Raw genomic sequence first — 15,888 nt, forward strand, 5'->3', positions numbered from 1 at the left:
GAAGAGATCCCTAGTCTTTCCCATTCTGTTGTTTTCCTCTATTTCTTTGCATTGATCGCTGAAGAAGGCTTTCTTATCTCTTCTTGCTATTCTTTGGAACTCTGCATTCAGATAGAGAACATTATCTATAGCCCATGCTGCTGCTGCTGCTGCTGCTAAGTCGCCTCAGACGTGTCTGACTCTGTGCGACCCCATAGATGGCAGCCTACCAGGCTCCGCTGTCCCTGGGGTTCTCCAGGCAAGAATACTGAACTGGGTTGCCATTTCCTTCTCCAATGCATGAAAGTGAAAAGTGAAAGTGAAGTTGCTCAGTTGTATCCAACTCTTTGTGACCCCATGGACTACAGCCCACCAGGCTCCTCTGTCCATGGGATTCTCCAGGCAAGAGTACTGGAGTGGGGTGCCATTGCCTTGTCCACTATAGCCCATGAGGAGGAACTAAATGTCCTTGATTTTGTTTAATGGCTAAATTATTATTACTTTGTCTTGCACAACTGTTTTCCTTTCTTCTACATTTGCTCACTTCTCAGATTAAATTTATTCTTTAACTAAAGATTTGCTACAGACAAAAGGTAGGCAGAAGACATGTGGGAGATTTGTTCTGGGAAGGGCTCGTAGGGTCCTGCTCAGTTACATTATTCCTGGTGGTGTTAATCTTGATTCTCTGACCAAGGTCATGTTCACCAGGTTCCGCACTGTGAAACTGCTTTTTTCCCCCCTGTTATATAGTCTGTTCTTCAGAAGTAAGTCACTAAGGTCTGAGTATGTGCGTGCTCAGTTGCTTAGTCATGTCCGCCTCTTTGTAACCCCATATACTGTGGCCTGCCAGGCTCCTCTGTCCATGGGATTATCCCAGTCAGCCATACTCAAAGAGGTGGGGAAGAGATGATGAGCTTTACTTCCTGGTATATATATATATATATATATATATATATATATATAAATTATTTTGAACTCTTCTGTAAGGAAGATTTTCTTCTTCTCCACTTTAATCTTCCTATCTATCTATCCATCTATTCATTGATTTATATCAGCATGAACTCATGTGTATTTATTGTATATTTTGTGTTGTAATACAATACTCTACTCATGATTTATTTTGTTTCTCAATTGTTCCACCTCCAGCCATTGGCAGCTTTTTTAGATTGGCTCTTGTGTCCCTTTGACAAGCCCCATCCTTTGATTTTTGAGTATTTCTTTACTTTTACACACTAAGACACTAAGAGATGCTCTGGGCTCACCATGCATTCTTCTTGCTCTGTCTTGAGAATTAGCCATTCCTTAGGAGCCCTGATTTATTTTACTGGAGAAAGTTATTAGAAACCAGGGTCTGGGTGCTTGCTGCGCTTGTTGTTACTCCAAGCTTGAGATCTCTGTGCCTTGGAAGTTTAGTAGCTGGTCACCCTCTTAAAACATACTTGTGGGTTTCTCAGAGGTTTCTCCACTGGAGCCATTCAACAATGGTTACTTTAGTGGCAGTGAGGACCATTGATAATTTCTAAATACAGCATGATAACGAAAACTGCCTTCTAGTAACTATCTGCATAGACATTTGGGGGATGATATGGAGTAGAGAGGAGAATGGAATAGGCAGGACAGTCAGGAAATTAATGGAGTAGTTAGGATTATGAAAAAAAAAACTGAATAAGGATGATTACTGTGAAAATAAAAAGAGGGAGACAGTTATAAGAAGTATCTACTAAGAGTATTGGCAATATGGATATTCCCAGCTACTTCCTGCCATGATTGTGCAGTTTAAGGATTTTTTTGATACCCAATTCTGCTGTTACTACAATATCTGAGCCAAGACAGTTTTTAACCTCTGTCAGACTCTCAGGTCATTTACAATGGGAGACTAACAGGGTGATTCCTATAGTCTGCAGATCTTGAGGCTCAAGTCTCAAGACTGAGTTTCTCATCGCTTCCATATTTTAGTAACAAAGAACAATTTGCTCTTTTCCTCTAGGGAAATAGTAGATGAATTCAGGCAGGATGTATGACTGGACCCCAAATGATGACTTTAAATTGCTCTTGTAGTACTTATCTTTTATTTACCCATTTTCTGTATCTTCTAAGAGAAAAGATGAATTAATAGAAAAGTACACGGGGATGTGCCATATAAGAGCTTTTGGTCTTAGATAACTCTTCATGAGATATAGATCTGGGTCCTCTCTAGCCCAAACGTACAATTTGTTTTTCTGATGAATACAGGGCTATGTAGGAGAAGGCAATGGCGACCCACTCCAGTACTCTTGCCTGGAAAATCCCATGGGTGGAGGAGCCTGGTAGGCTGCAGTCCATGAGGTCTCGAAGAGTCGACACGACTGAGTGACTTCACTTTCACTTTTCACTTTCTTGCATTGGAGAAGGAAATGGCAACCCACTCCAGTATTCTTGCCTAGAGAATCCCAGGGATGGAGGAGCCTGGCAGGCTGCCATCTATGGCGTCGCACAGAGTTGGACACGACTGATGTGACTTAGCAGCAGCAGCAAAATGGCTATGTAAGTAGTTTTCCTTTGTTCCTTTAGGACCTTTCTTGCTACCCAAAATGCTGTCCACAGAGATGCAACAGAAGTTTCACTTAGGAGCTTTCTAGAAGTTCTGCTTCCATGTATTGTGTAGAATCTACATAAAGATAAGATCCCTGAATCATCCAAATGCATATTAAAGTTTGAGATGCAGTGGTCTAGACCATTGGTTCACTAATTTGACTGTACGTGGGGATCATTTGAGGAGCTTTACAAAACACTATGCTTGAGTTTATCTCCACAGCTTGTGATGTAACAGGTATTGAATGTGACCTGAGTATTTGACTTTTTAAAACTTTCCAATACTTCAGGGTTGGCATAGTAGATATCACCACTTCAGGGTGAAGATTAGAAGGCTATAAAATAGTATACTTGGCCATCTAATGGGAAGAATCAACTCATTGGAAAAGATCCTGATGCTGGGAAGGATTGAAGGCAAAAGGAGAAAGGAGCGGCAGAGGGTGAGATGGTTGGATGGCATCACCAACTCCATGGACATGAGTTTGAACAAACTCTGAGAGATAGTGAAGGACAGGGAAGCCTGGCCTGCTTTAATTCATGGGGTTGCAAAGAGTTGGACACTACTGAGCGACTGAACAACAAAAGGAAAAACAAAAAAAAAAGCTTAAGACTTGAGTAATACTAGTACTCAGTTGCAGAGAAGGCAATGGCAACCCACTCCAGTACTCTTGCCTGGAAAAATCACATGGGTGGAGGAGCCTGGTAGGCTGCAGTCCATGAGGTCGTGAAGAGTTGACACGACTGAGTGACTTCACTTTTTTTTTTTTTTTTTTTTCCCACTTTCACTTTTCACTTTCTTGCATTGGAGAAGGAACTGGCAACCCACTCCAGTGTTCTTGCCTGGAGAATCCCAGGATCGGAGGCGCCTGGTGGGCTGGCGTCTATGGGGTCACACAGGGTCGGACATGACTGAAGCGACTTAGCAGCAGCAGCAGCAGTACTCAATTGAATAAGACTAGTACTCAGTTCATATGATATTACCACCATTGATCCAAAAACCTGGCTTGTGGCACACAATATCATTAACACTGGGCATAGTATTGTTTTTCTGTCAATGAAATTATATATGCAGACCATCAATTGCTGACCAGAAGGGCCCTAAAAATATTACCTTCAGAGGCACAGGTAGTTGTATGCAGATTTGAGATGGGTTCATGCGGCTCATCCATTGTTGTGGACATTTGAGCATCTGACACCCCTAAATTGAGAACAGAAAACTTGCTTTAAACAGAACCAACCCAGTTGCACCAGGGATATGAGGTCATGGATGTCACTGAAACTGTGTAGTCATTCTGTCGCACTGAAGGCTAGTGACTGGCTGGTTGTGCCATCCGGATGGCATAACACAGGACCTACACTGGACCCAGTGGTTGTGTGATAAGATCTTTGATCCTGGCTTCTATCTGAGTGGCTGAACATCTTGCACTCTAAATTTCTCTGGTCACAGGAGAGAATCTACCCTATCTTAAAAATTGCCAGCCTCCCTCTCCTCAAGGCTAGGTGAGCACCTTCCTTCTTTCTCTCTCCTTTTTGCATTTAGGGAAAGATTCTATTTTTAATTAATTTTATTGGAGTATAGTTTGTGTTATTTTCTACCGTCAAGGAAAATTAACCCACTATACACATACATATATCCTCTCCCTTTTGGACTTCCTTCCCACTCAGGTTACCACAGTGCATTGAGTAGAGTTCTCTGTGTTATACTGTAGGTTCTCATTAGTTATCTATTTTATACATAGTATCAATGGTATGTATGTGTCAATTCCAATCTCCTAGTTCTTCCTGCACTCCCTTTTCTCCTTGGTATCCATACACTTGTTCTCTACATCTGTGTCACTATTTCTGCTTTGTACATAGGATCATATATACCCAAGGATCTCACTGAGCATGTTTTCTTTTTGACTGGTGTGATCATCTGACTGCTTTGTCCTCTATAGTGTCCTGCAGAACAATGTAACACACACAGAAGCCCTTAATAAATTCACCCAAGGAGCCTTAAATGATAGCCAGCAAACAGTGAAATGTCTCTAATAAGAAAAACTGTCATTCAAAATAGGATAACCCAACATGAGAGGGGGACTTCTAACACCAATAAACAATTCTGGGATACCAGCTGGTTCAATTCATTTGCTAGAGCATCTGACAGAACTCAGGAAAACACCTTACTTACGAGATTTACCGGTTTATTAATAAAGGTTATAATTCAGAAACAGCTAGGTAGAAGAGATGCACAGGGCAGGGAGTGTGGGAAGGGCACAGAGATTCCATGCCCTCTCCATTCCCATCACGTTCCCCAAATCTCCATGTAGTCATTAACCTTTCTGAATCCCATTCTTTGGGGCTTCTATAGAGGTATCATTACACAGGCATGATTGATGAAAACATTGGCCACCGAAACTGAATCGACCTCAAGTCCCTCTTTTCCTCCCTGGAGGTGAAGGGGGTGGGACTGCAACTTCCAAACCTCCAAGCTGGTAGGTAGTTCTCCTGGCAACCAGCTCCCTTTCCTGAAAGAGGAGCCAATAGTCATCTTATTAATATAATGACAGACACCTTCCTTCTCTGCTTTCTCTGATCACTTAGGAAATTCCAAGAAGTTTAGGAGTTCTGTGCCAAAAACTGGGACAGAGATTCAACATATGTTTCTTACTATAAACTACAGTATTGTCAGTGGCCTTAGACATTATTAGTGCCTTGCAGGGATGCACCTGTGCCATTATCCAAACAGAGTGTTGTGTGTTTATACTTGATGAGTCTCCTAATACTTGATGAGTCTCTGTTAAATCACATGAGGACACACTGAATACCCTAAATGATCAGACTACCAGCCTCCTAAGTCAATGATTCCAATCACAGGGCTCTTGGTGGTGGAGGGCGGGGGGAAGGGGGCAGTTATTTATCTTGGGAATTATTATTATAATCTGGATTTTCTCTTATTTGTGCCTACACAATTGCTGTGGCCTCCACCTCCAATGCAGCCAGGTAGTGGTCACAGGAGCCACCTCCAAGCTAATGAAAGCCCATGCTGACCACTCAGAGGGGTGAAAAATTATGAGAGCTGGTTGCAAGGAGTAAAATGTTGGGGGAGATCCTAGAGAGGTTGGACCTGCCTGTTGCCCCTGAGGCTGACCCACAGAAGCTCCCCAGACCTGCTCCATCCTTGGAATGTAAGCTCCGCCCACCACTCCCAAGTCCCTTTGCAAGGAAGCAGCCTGTAGGGAGCACTGGGCTATTGAAATCACCTGGGGCATGCAGGCCTGAAACCCCTTAAGCAATCAGTATAAACTTGGAAGACTGGGGGTAGGTGTGGAGATCTCGTGTCTTGTGGCGTCGCAGATGGGCCTTGTTTGTGAAGTTCCCTGTTTCTCAGAACTGCCGTCTCGCAGTCTGGATTGACTACGTCTTTCTTAGGTCTGTCCTTGTTCTCTGTGTATGGGGGCTGGTTTGCGAGCCGCACACCACTTGACGGCATTATTTAGATAGCTTTGGGTGCGGTTTAGTATTTCTTTTTTTAAAAGCTTCCCAAGTAATTTTAATATGCTGCCAGTACTGAGAAGCTTTGTTTTTAGGCTCCTGGAGGCCAGGCCAGAAAACGCTTGCTGCCAAACGTGGAGTAGAGGCCTTAAGGGAATGAGAGGACTTGCGGAGAGGAAACGCGGAGTGAGCTCTAGGACGTCCAGGTTGCTGCTCTCAATGTGAAGAGAGTTTCCCGCCCCGTTTTCGAGATAAATAGAACCATATTGTGTAAGTACTAAATATTATCAAACCTCGTGTGAGGCTTTTATTACTTGTTTGACTCCTGGGTAATCTGAATTCTCTGACATTTGCAAGTTTGAAAAGCCCGGAATTATCGATGCATTTCCTGTGTCTTGTTGGAAGCCAAGTGTTAATCATTGTATTGTGTAACTCCTTCAACTCTGCACTTTACAAGTTTTAAGAAGGCTCCAGAAGGGTTCTTCCGGCTGCTTAAGAGCACTCCCAGTGTATCTCGGCAAGCTTGCCTTCTGTTGCCTGCAGTGATGTGGCCACTAAACAGGCATTTCTCAAGTTTTTGCAATCAGCCGGTGTTCTCCTTATAAAACTCGCTTCAGCTTTTATTTTTAGCGTCTTCTGATATACGCTGATAAATGTTCTTCTCCTAAGGGCTTGTCAGAAGCAAGGGTGATTGATAAACTGTTGCAAAGGAAAGAGAAAAATGTTCTTTCTAATATCTGCCATTGTGACATATTACATAAATAATGTTCTAAGGCTAATCGGTACTAAATGGATTTTGTATTTTAAATGTTCTCTGCAGCCATCCAGGTATGAATCACATTGTTTTATCAAAATCATTATGAGGGCCGCCTTGACTTGTAAAATCTAGCAAATAAATATGGGAAGGCAAACGGTGCTAGGCAAATGCGGTGGCATCATTAGGACTTTGTTTATTCTGCATGTTCATAAATCATCACTGCATGTGAAAAGACTTGCCAGGGAAGAATAAAAGCTTTGTCCTTGGCCTTCAGCATTGGCTGCTGGGAGAGATGGTGCTTTCTCAGTGTCAGCCGACTAGGGCTTCAGCTGTTCACCTTGTTTGTTTTTGCTTTTTTTTTTTTCCCCTTTATTTCAGGACAGAATTCTTTGTGGCAGAGGTTTCTGAAATGTGTCAGGCAGAGTAATTTTAGGTGGTATGTGAGCAAATATTTTGATTTCAGAAGTTGCAACATTTGTCTGTCTTTGCATTAAGCCTCCTGAGTAAGCCTGCTTCCTACCTTCCTTGCCCTCAGAGGTTCAGGAGAAGAAAAAGCTAAAGAGGAATGAAAGAGGGAGTAAAAAAGAGAAGCACTAAGGGAAGTAAAAAGAGAAAGGGATCCAATGCTAAGAAAGGTCTTGGAACCTGGGATCCTGCCAGAGATATAAGGATTTATAGATGTAATGGTATGTGTGTGTGTGTGTATGTATGTGTGTTTCAGAAATGGGAAGCCAGAGAGACATAATGATTTGTAGATGTAGTGGTGTATGTGTGTGTGTTTCGGAGACAGGAAACTAGGTAGTGAGACTGGAGTTAAAAAGATTTTTAACATCATTGGCGGCTCAAGGCTACACAGCTTTGTGGGTGTGTATATTAGAGGCATGTGGTAGGGCAACCATATATATATAATAGAGAAACCTCTGCATTTATTAATGAACATAAATTCCCAGCTCTGTATTTAAGTCACCCTATGACTTCAGGACAAATCTTTCCCCTTCAGAGCCTCACTTTTGTCTTCTATAAGATATGACAGTTATATTTTAAAAATAGGTTTTATGGTCATTTTATAAAATAATAAATCCTGTATGATTGTTTGCTGTTGTATTTATTTTTAAAATTACTTTATGTTCATGGTAGCAAAATTTAGTTTTCTATTTATTTTACTTAAGTTTAAGTTACACTGATTCTACTTGAAAAAAAAAATTGTCGATGATAATAATAAGAGTTGATGCTTTCCTGGCATTTTTTCCCGTGTCTGACTTTTCATATATTTGTCATTTGGTCACAGTTTGCATAAAGTGGTATTATACTGCGACTTCACACCCTCAGACACATAGAGGCTGAATATTGTGTTCATTGTCACACAGTTCATGAATAAAGGGAGCATAAGGATGAATCCAGGCGCTCTGGCTCCATAGTCAAAGTGACTCTACTCCATAGTCGGTCTGTTACCTCTTAAGTATCAGTACAGAAGGAATTAGTTGGCAGAAACAGGGAGGTTGCTACTCAGGAGGCACTGCTCTTTGTTTTGGTATCCTGTGTGTGTGTGTTTTTTTAATCTAAAGCTTTGTCTAGTATGTAAGATGGCTGTTCAACAATCCAGTCAAAGGTGAATGAACGAATGGATATGTTTTCTGTATCACACTCAGTAGTATCTTCCCAAAGTTCGAATTACATCCTCTCATTTCCCTGGTTAGACTTCTTTAGTGGCTGCCTGTTAAGTTTGCCACAGTACACAAATAAAAATGTAGGACACCCAGTTATAGTTGGATTTCAAATAAATAATGATTTTTTAAATTTTTATTTAAATTGATTATTTTAAATTCAAATAAATGTAATGGGCTTCTTGTTTACAGCTTGATTCTCTAACCTCTTCTTATACCATTTCCCGTGTAGACTTCGTGTTTACCCATGTCTGGATATTGGCAGTTCCCTGAATATCTATTTTCTGTAATCTCCTGAGCTTTTCACATACTGTACTCCTTAACAGACCATCCGTCTCCTAAGTCTTTCATCAGATCAGATAAGATGCTATACCCCCCAGTCTAGGTTAGAGGCCACCATGCTTGCTTCTTCAGCCAGACATCCTGTTACACTGTGCGTGTGCTCAGTTGTGTCTCTTTGCGGTCCTGTGGACTATAGCTAGCCAGGCTCCTCTATCCATGGGATTTCCCAGGCAAGAATACTGGAGTGGGTTGTCATTTCCTTCTCCAGGGGATCTTCCCTACTTAGGGATTGAACCTGTGTCTCCTGCATCTCCTACATTGGCAAGTGGATTCTCACTGAGCCACCTGGGAAGCCCATTATACTCTGTAGTAATTGCCTATTTACCTGTTTTTCTCTCTCTAGACTTCATTCTCTTTGAAGGCAGGGGGCATATGCATCTTGCATCCTTGTTGTATGCGCAGGGTATGACCTAAAACAATATTTATGGAAGAAAATGTACTTGAAAGTTTACCTATGGAGCCAGTTCAGATCTGGACCATTTTGTTGATTCGGAAAACAAGTGGCTGACAATATATGCAGGAGAAAATGAGTATTGATGCATGTCTCTATTCTGCATGTTTTGCTCATCTAAGATCTATTTTTCACATGAATATATTTAACATTAGACACAAAGCTCTGATTGTTTTTTTCAAGCAGAATGCATATTATGGGCTCCTTTTAGAAGCAGAATCTATTTTGCTCAAACCAATGATGCGTAAAATTATATTTTAATCATCCCAATAAGTCATCACAACTTCATAGCTTATTTATCAATTTCTACAGAATTTAACATCAAGCTGTCATTGACCCCGTTGATTCTATGTCTGTATATTGTATGCGAATGATAAACCCTATGAAAGAACTAGGCTGGATAGTACATAGTGCTGAGCTACTTATGCATCTCATGCACATTCTTGGCAAATATCTACCCAGAACTTAGATTGTCAGTGGGTGATCATTAAAGTAGCCATTGTCTCATAGAGGTCTATTTTGGGAATTGGTTGTGATTGTCCCATACTGCTGTGGCTCTGGTACTTTCATCACACTGAATGTGGTTGTTATTGTTTGGTCACTGAGTCCTGTCCAATTCTTTGCCACCCCATGGACTGTAGCTCATCAGGCTCTTCTGTCCATGGGATTTCCCAGGCAAGAATATTGGAGTGGATTGCCATTTCCTTCTCCAGTGGATCTTCCCTACCCACGGATTGAACCTGCATTTCCTGCCTGGCAATCAGATTCTTTGCCACTGAGCCACCTGCGAAGCCCCTGGAGGTTAGTGCTGGCTTAAAAAAAGAAACAAGATTTTGAGTCAATGATTGCTCTGAAAACTTTCAAGTTTTGTTATTCTGTGAGCCTCATTTATCTTTTGTTGTAAAGTTGGGCTCCTAAAACCTACTTTTGGAAGACTGCTACTCTAGGTTTCTAATTTAATTTTTTAAACTTTAGCCAAATTCATTAGAAAATACTGCTTCTCAGAATTTTTTGTCTGCTTCCCTGTCTTTTTTTTTTCTCTTCTTGCATATGTACATTCAAACACACAAACAGCAGTGGGAAATTTAAATGAAACCCCTTCTGGAGGTGGTGGTAGTTTAGACCCTAAATTCTATCTGACTCTTGAAATCCCATGGACTGTAGGCTCCTCTATCCATGAGGTTTCCAGGCAAGAATACTGGAGTGGGTTGCCATTTTTTCCTCCAAAGGATCTTCCCAACCCAGGGATCGAACCCCAGTCTCCTGCATTGAAGGTAGATTCTCTACCAACTGAGCTCCCTGTACCTTGGATCAAATACTGGCTCAAAGCAACCATATGCAAACTTAATATTAGCCTTTTTCTTAGTTTCACAATAACTATTTTATTATTTTAGGAAGTATAAATACCAATGAACCTAGTGAAATAGGTCACTTATATTCTAATTGTTATCCCAAGTGGTGTCAAATGACAAAATCACTATTCTTTGTGATGCTTGCTGCATTGAGAATTTCATAGGCCTAGGAAGGAAGACAATGGAGCTGATGGAGATATAATCACTATTTCTCTATATTTCCACATATCTCTATAATAAAATTCTACACATGTCTTTTTCTTGCAGCCTTTATAAACCTGCTGAAAATACAAGGGTCTAAATTTCTATTATCAGATCCCTCAGCTGAGAAAGTATATGGCTAATATTGTTTATAATGATTTGCTTCTAATAATGAAAGTTTGGAAAGAGCATAACTATCCAAAAATAGTGCCTATGTTTCACAAAACTTATGACTTAGGAGGGCCATCAGAAAATAGGGCTAATGCAGATGAATTTTGAGAGTCCCTGGTTCTTCCTATAATACCTGCTCTTAGGACCTCAGTTCAGTTTAGTTCAGTCGCTCAGTCGTGTCCAACTCTTCGCGACCCCATGAATCGCAGAACGCCAGGCCTCCCTGTCCATCACCAACTCCCGGACTTCACTCAGACTCACGTCCATGAAATCGGTGATGCCATCCAGCCATCTCATCCTCTGTCGTCCCCTTCTCCTCCTGCCCCCAATCCCTCCCAGCATCAGAGTCTTTTCCAATGAGTCAACTCTTCTCATGAGGTGGCCAAAGTACTGGAGTTTCAGCTTCAGCATCATTCCCTCCAAAAAGTCTGCTCTTAGGACCTAGCAGACCAAAATCTGAAGGTATGTCTGAAGCCCAGGCATAGTACACTGATTAGAAAGTTCTGAATTACATATATATATATATATATATATATATATATGGAATGGAATATTTATAGCTGGCCAAAAATGATTATATTGACTTAAATGTGTTAGCATTAAAAATGTCTACAGCAGATTGTATAGGAGAAAAAAGGGTTAAAGTTGAGTGTGTTATCACAATAAACTGGAAATTTCTGAAAAAGATGGGAATACCAGACCACCTGACCTGCCTCTTGAGAAACCTATATGCAGATCAGGAAGCAACAGTTAGAACTGAACAAGGAACAACAGACTGGTTCCAAATAGGAAAAGGAGTTCATCAAGGCTGTATATTGTCACCCTGCTTATTTAACTTCTATGCAGAGTATATCATGAGAAACACTGGGCTGGAAGAAGCACAAGCTGGAATCAAGATTGCCGGGAGAAATATCAATAACCTCAGGTATGCAGATGACACCATTCTTATGGCAGAAAGTGAAGAGGAACTCAAAAGCCTCTTGATAAAAGTGAAAGAGGAGAGTGGAAAAGTTGGCTTAAAGTTCAACATTCAGAAAACTAAGATCATGGCATCTGGTCCCATCACTTCATGGCAAATAGATGGGGAAACAGTGGAAACAGTGGCTGACTTTATATTTTTGGGCTCCAAAATCACTGCAGATGGTGATTGCAGCCATGAAATTAAAAGACGCTTACTCCTTGGAAGGAAAGTTATGACCAACCTAGATAACATCTTGAAAAGCAGAGATATTACTTTGCCAACAAAGGTCCGTCTAGTCAAGGCTATGGTTTTTGCAGTGGTTATGTATGGATGTGAGAGTTGGACTGTGAAGCAGGCTGAGTGCAGAAGAATTGATGCTTTTGAACTGTGGTTTTGGAGAAGACTCTTGAGAGTCCCTTGAACTGCAAGGAGATCCAACCAGTCCATTCTAAAGGAGATCAGTCCTGGGTGTTCTTTGGAAGGACTGATGCTGAAGCTGAAACTCCAGTACTTTGGCTACTTCATGCGAAGAGTTGACTCATTGGAAAATACCCTGATGCTGGGAGGGATTGGGGGCAGGAGGAGAAGGGGACGACAGAGGATGAGATGGCTGGATGGCATCACTGACTCGATGGACAGAGCGACTGAACTGAACTGAACTGATGCCTAAAGAAATGTCTAGAGGAAAAGTCACCAGTATTTTACTACTAAGTGAATTCTGAGTGCTATTTTAAACTTTTTTCATGTATTTGGGGGATTTAAAAACATTCACCCCTCTCAGGTGTAATTTTCCCCAAATAATAATCCTCTATGTAGGGACTTCCCTGGTGGTCCAGTGGTTAAGAATCTGCCTTCCAGTTCCGGGGGTGCAGGTTTGATCCCCGACTGGGAAACTAAGATAGCACATGCCATGGGGCAAAATAAGCCCTTGAGCACCACAACTAGAGAAGCCCATGAACTGCAACGAAGACCCAGTGTAGCCAAAACAAACCAACAAACAAAAAAAAAGAAGTCCTCTACACCTTAAGTCAGGAGTGGGGTTCCACATTCCTTGGTTGGCAATGAGTTCTTCCTCCTCCATCCTACTTCTTGACCTGTGAAGGGTCGACTTCACTTTCCTGGGGGTGGGCCAGGATTTGTTCAAACCATTGCTCTTACCAGTGATTTGGGGCATTGTGTCTATTGTAATGAGAATATGTCAGTTTTTAGGCTGCAGAGATTAGTTTAGAATTGGGAGTCTGACTTAGTTTGGAATGTGGAAATGAGAGTAAATTTCTGGAAAAGTTTCCTTAAAATAGAGACTTCAGGAGGTGATCATCTCTTCTTTCTCTGGATTTTTTTTTTTTTTCAGTTGTTAGTGGGTCATTTTGACTGAACATTGAACCAGAGCTAAGAGAATTGAAATGAAGTTAGAATCTCTAAACGGAGCACTCCAGAATCTAATCTTATTTTACTCATTTCCCTTAGTGTGATAAATAGTTTGATTCCTAATAGTTGAAAACATTTTAATAGATTCATCACTTGTTTCGAGGCGATAATAGAGTTATTTCCCATTCACAAAGGCAAGTAAAGAGATTCTTTATCAGGTGTGGCAAGATATATGTGTATCCCATATATATAGATTTTTGTCATTTCTATCTAATGTGTGTGTATATGTGTATATATACATATATTTGTACACACACGTGCACTTTGGCCATCTTAGTATGTTGAAAAATAGAGATTTTTTTTTTGCTGTACATCACATATGTAATTTTAAAATTTATAGCTGTCTCATTTAAAAAAGAAAAACGAAATTCATTTTGATAAGGTTTTATTTAATTCATTATATCTAAAATATCTTTTCAGTGTTTAATTTTTGATGTTTTATTTAACTTAATAGATCTAAAATTTCCAGTATTTAATCAATACAAAATTTTTAATGACCTGTTTAACTTTTTTTAGGGCTTCCCTGATAGCTCAGTTGGTAAAGAATCTGCCTGCAATGCAGGAGACCCCAGTTCGATTCCTGGGTTGGGAAGATCCACTGGAGAATGGATCAGATCAGATCAGTCGCTCAGTTGTGTCTGACTCTTTGCGACCCCATGAATCGCAGCACGCCAGGCCTCCCTGTCCATCACCAACTCCCGGAGTTCACTGAGACTCACGTCCATTGAGTCAGCGATGCCATCCAGCTATCTCATCCTCTGTCGTCCTCTTCTCCTCCTGCCCCCAATCCCTCCCAGCATAGGCACACACTATTCTCTTGGGTTTCCCTTGTGGCTCAGCTGGTAAGGAGTCTGCCTGCAATGCGGGAGACCTGGGTTCGATACCTGGGTTGGGAAGATCCCCGGAGAAGGGAAAGATAACCCACTCCAGTATTCTGGCCTGGAGAATTGCATGGGGTCCCAAAGAGTTGGACACAACTGAGCGACTTACACTTTCACTAACTTTTTCATGGTAAATCTTTTAAATCTGATGTGTATTTTGTACTCATAGCACATCTCTTTTGGGGGGCTTCATTTGAATGCCCAATAGCCACAGGTGGCTTCTATTATTAAACATCATAATTCTGCCTCTATGCTGGTATCTTCCAAGAGCCAGCAGCAAGTACAAATTTGGGATCTTACTGTAAATGTGTTCTTAGGCCCCACTCTAGACCTACTGAATCAGAATCTTCATTTAAACAAGATTCTCAGGTGATTTGATTGTGTACATTAAAGTCTGAGTAGTTTTATTTTTTTTTAATTGTTATGGCTGTTGCTATTTTGTTTGTTGTTGGCAGAGGTGAACCTGTTCATACATATCTAGCCCCTCAGCTTCACTAAGCTATATAGCTGGATTATGGCAAATGGGAGGTATAGTCAAGTTATACTGCCAAAAAGTGCACGAACATTGGCCTGGGAGAGCTAGTTCAGGAGTGGTAGGAGCTCTTCACACTGCAGAGACCTGATGCTAGTCTCAACATGGATGGATCCCACAAGCCTAATAGTCATAGAATAGATTGGTTGTAAACCCCATGTGACTGGCACATCTGTTACATGTTAATGTCTTCATCAACAGCAGGTTTATTTATACAGTCTTGTTTTGTATGAGAAATATCTGATATGGGATTGTTGGGAAAATATTTACAGATCTTCAAATTATCTTTTAGAAGGATGGGCTGGAAATTGAATTGAACAATATAAGGTCTTCATTAGGCTCTTGTCACATGCCAGGTTTGTATGCATTTGCTTTGGTTTGATTCCTGTCTGCTTTGCATTCTTCCCCCCATGGGAAATTGCACCAACTCATTAGGTAATAATTCCCCATTCACTGGAGTGGGGAGATCTATGGATTTTCAAAGAAAGTGAGGCTAGTCTTGCATTTCACAATGGGCATAAATCTGGGTGCATTTGTCTCCTCTGTAGTTATTTTTCTATTCATCTCAAACCTTATCAGAACAAATAATAAACTACTTCATGAGCAGATGTGCCACTTATTCATCAAGTTCTATAATGATAATGAAGAAAATTGAATCTGGAGTGTCTATGGAAGGTGAACTAAAGCCAGATTGGTATGAATAATAAAGACTGTTGAAATGTTGCACCCCCACATGCAAAGCCAGTCCTTAGGTACTTGGCAGTGCTATCTTTTATATAGTGCAACAGTGTGTAGAAACAATCACCACTTGGATGCTGGACTCTACATGAAGCAACTCTTGTGACGGATGTAAGCATTCTAAGTTGCTTAGAGCATAAAGGAGCATAAAGAATATATTTTCTTGCAGCTGGAAGCAACATCTGACATTGCAAAATGTTGTACATATGTTGGAGGGGTTGTATTTATTCAGACAAATTTAAGACAAATTCAAAAACTTGTGCAGCTTCACATTTTTGTTTAAAAAATTAACAAATTGAGACCAGTTTTTCTCTAAAAGCTGTGCAAAATGATCTCAGCTTGGGAAATGATGATTAGTTTGGATCTTTTGCACATTTGACCTTACT

General features: G+C 40.9%; 1 long non-coding RNA gene across 50 annotated transcripts in view; it reads left to right on the forward strand.

Moving 5' to 3' along the window:
• The first annotated feature begins 5,809 nt into the window (after positions 1-5,809).
• LOC147369591 (uncharacterized) overlaps positions 5,810-15,888 on the forward strand; it is a 676,540-nt gene continuing 666,461 nt past the window's right edge. For 33 of the 50 annotated variants that reach the window (XR_015168516.1, XR_015168514.1, XR_015168513.1 and 30 more), the window contains exons 1-3: positions 5,810-5,961; positions 6,120-6,294; positions 9,914-10,039. This is a non-coding gene — a long non-coding RNA (uncharacterized LOC147369591). Of the gene's footprint in view, positions 5,962-6,119; positions 6,295-9,879; positions 10,040-13,867; positions 15,568-15,888 lie in introns of those variants that run through there. The other 17 variants (XR_015168545.1, XR_015168543.1, XR_015168537.1 and 14 more) reach the window with 3 other exon arrangements.

Source organism: Bos grunniens, chromosome 7, assembly GCF_055505025.1.
Source record: "Bos grunniens cultivar Pamir isolate PY7600 chromosome 7, Bosgru_T2T1.0, whole genome shotgun sequence".
In the NCBI taxonomy this organism is placed as follows: domain Eukaryota; kingdom Metazoa; phylum Chordata; class Mammalia; order Artiodactyla; family Bovidae; genus Bos; species Bos grunniens.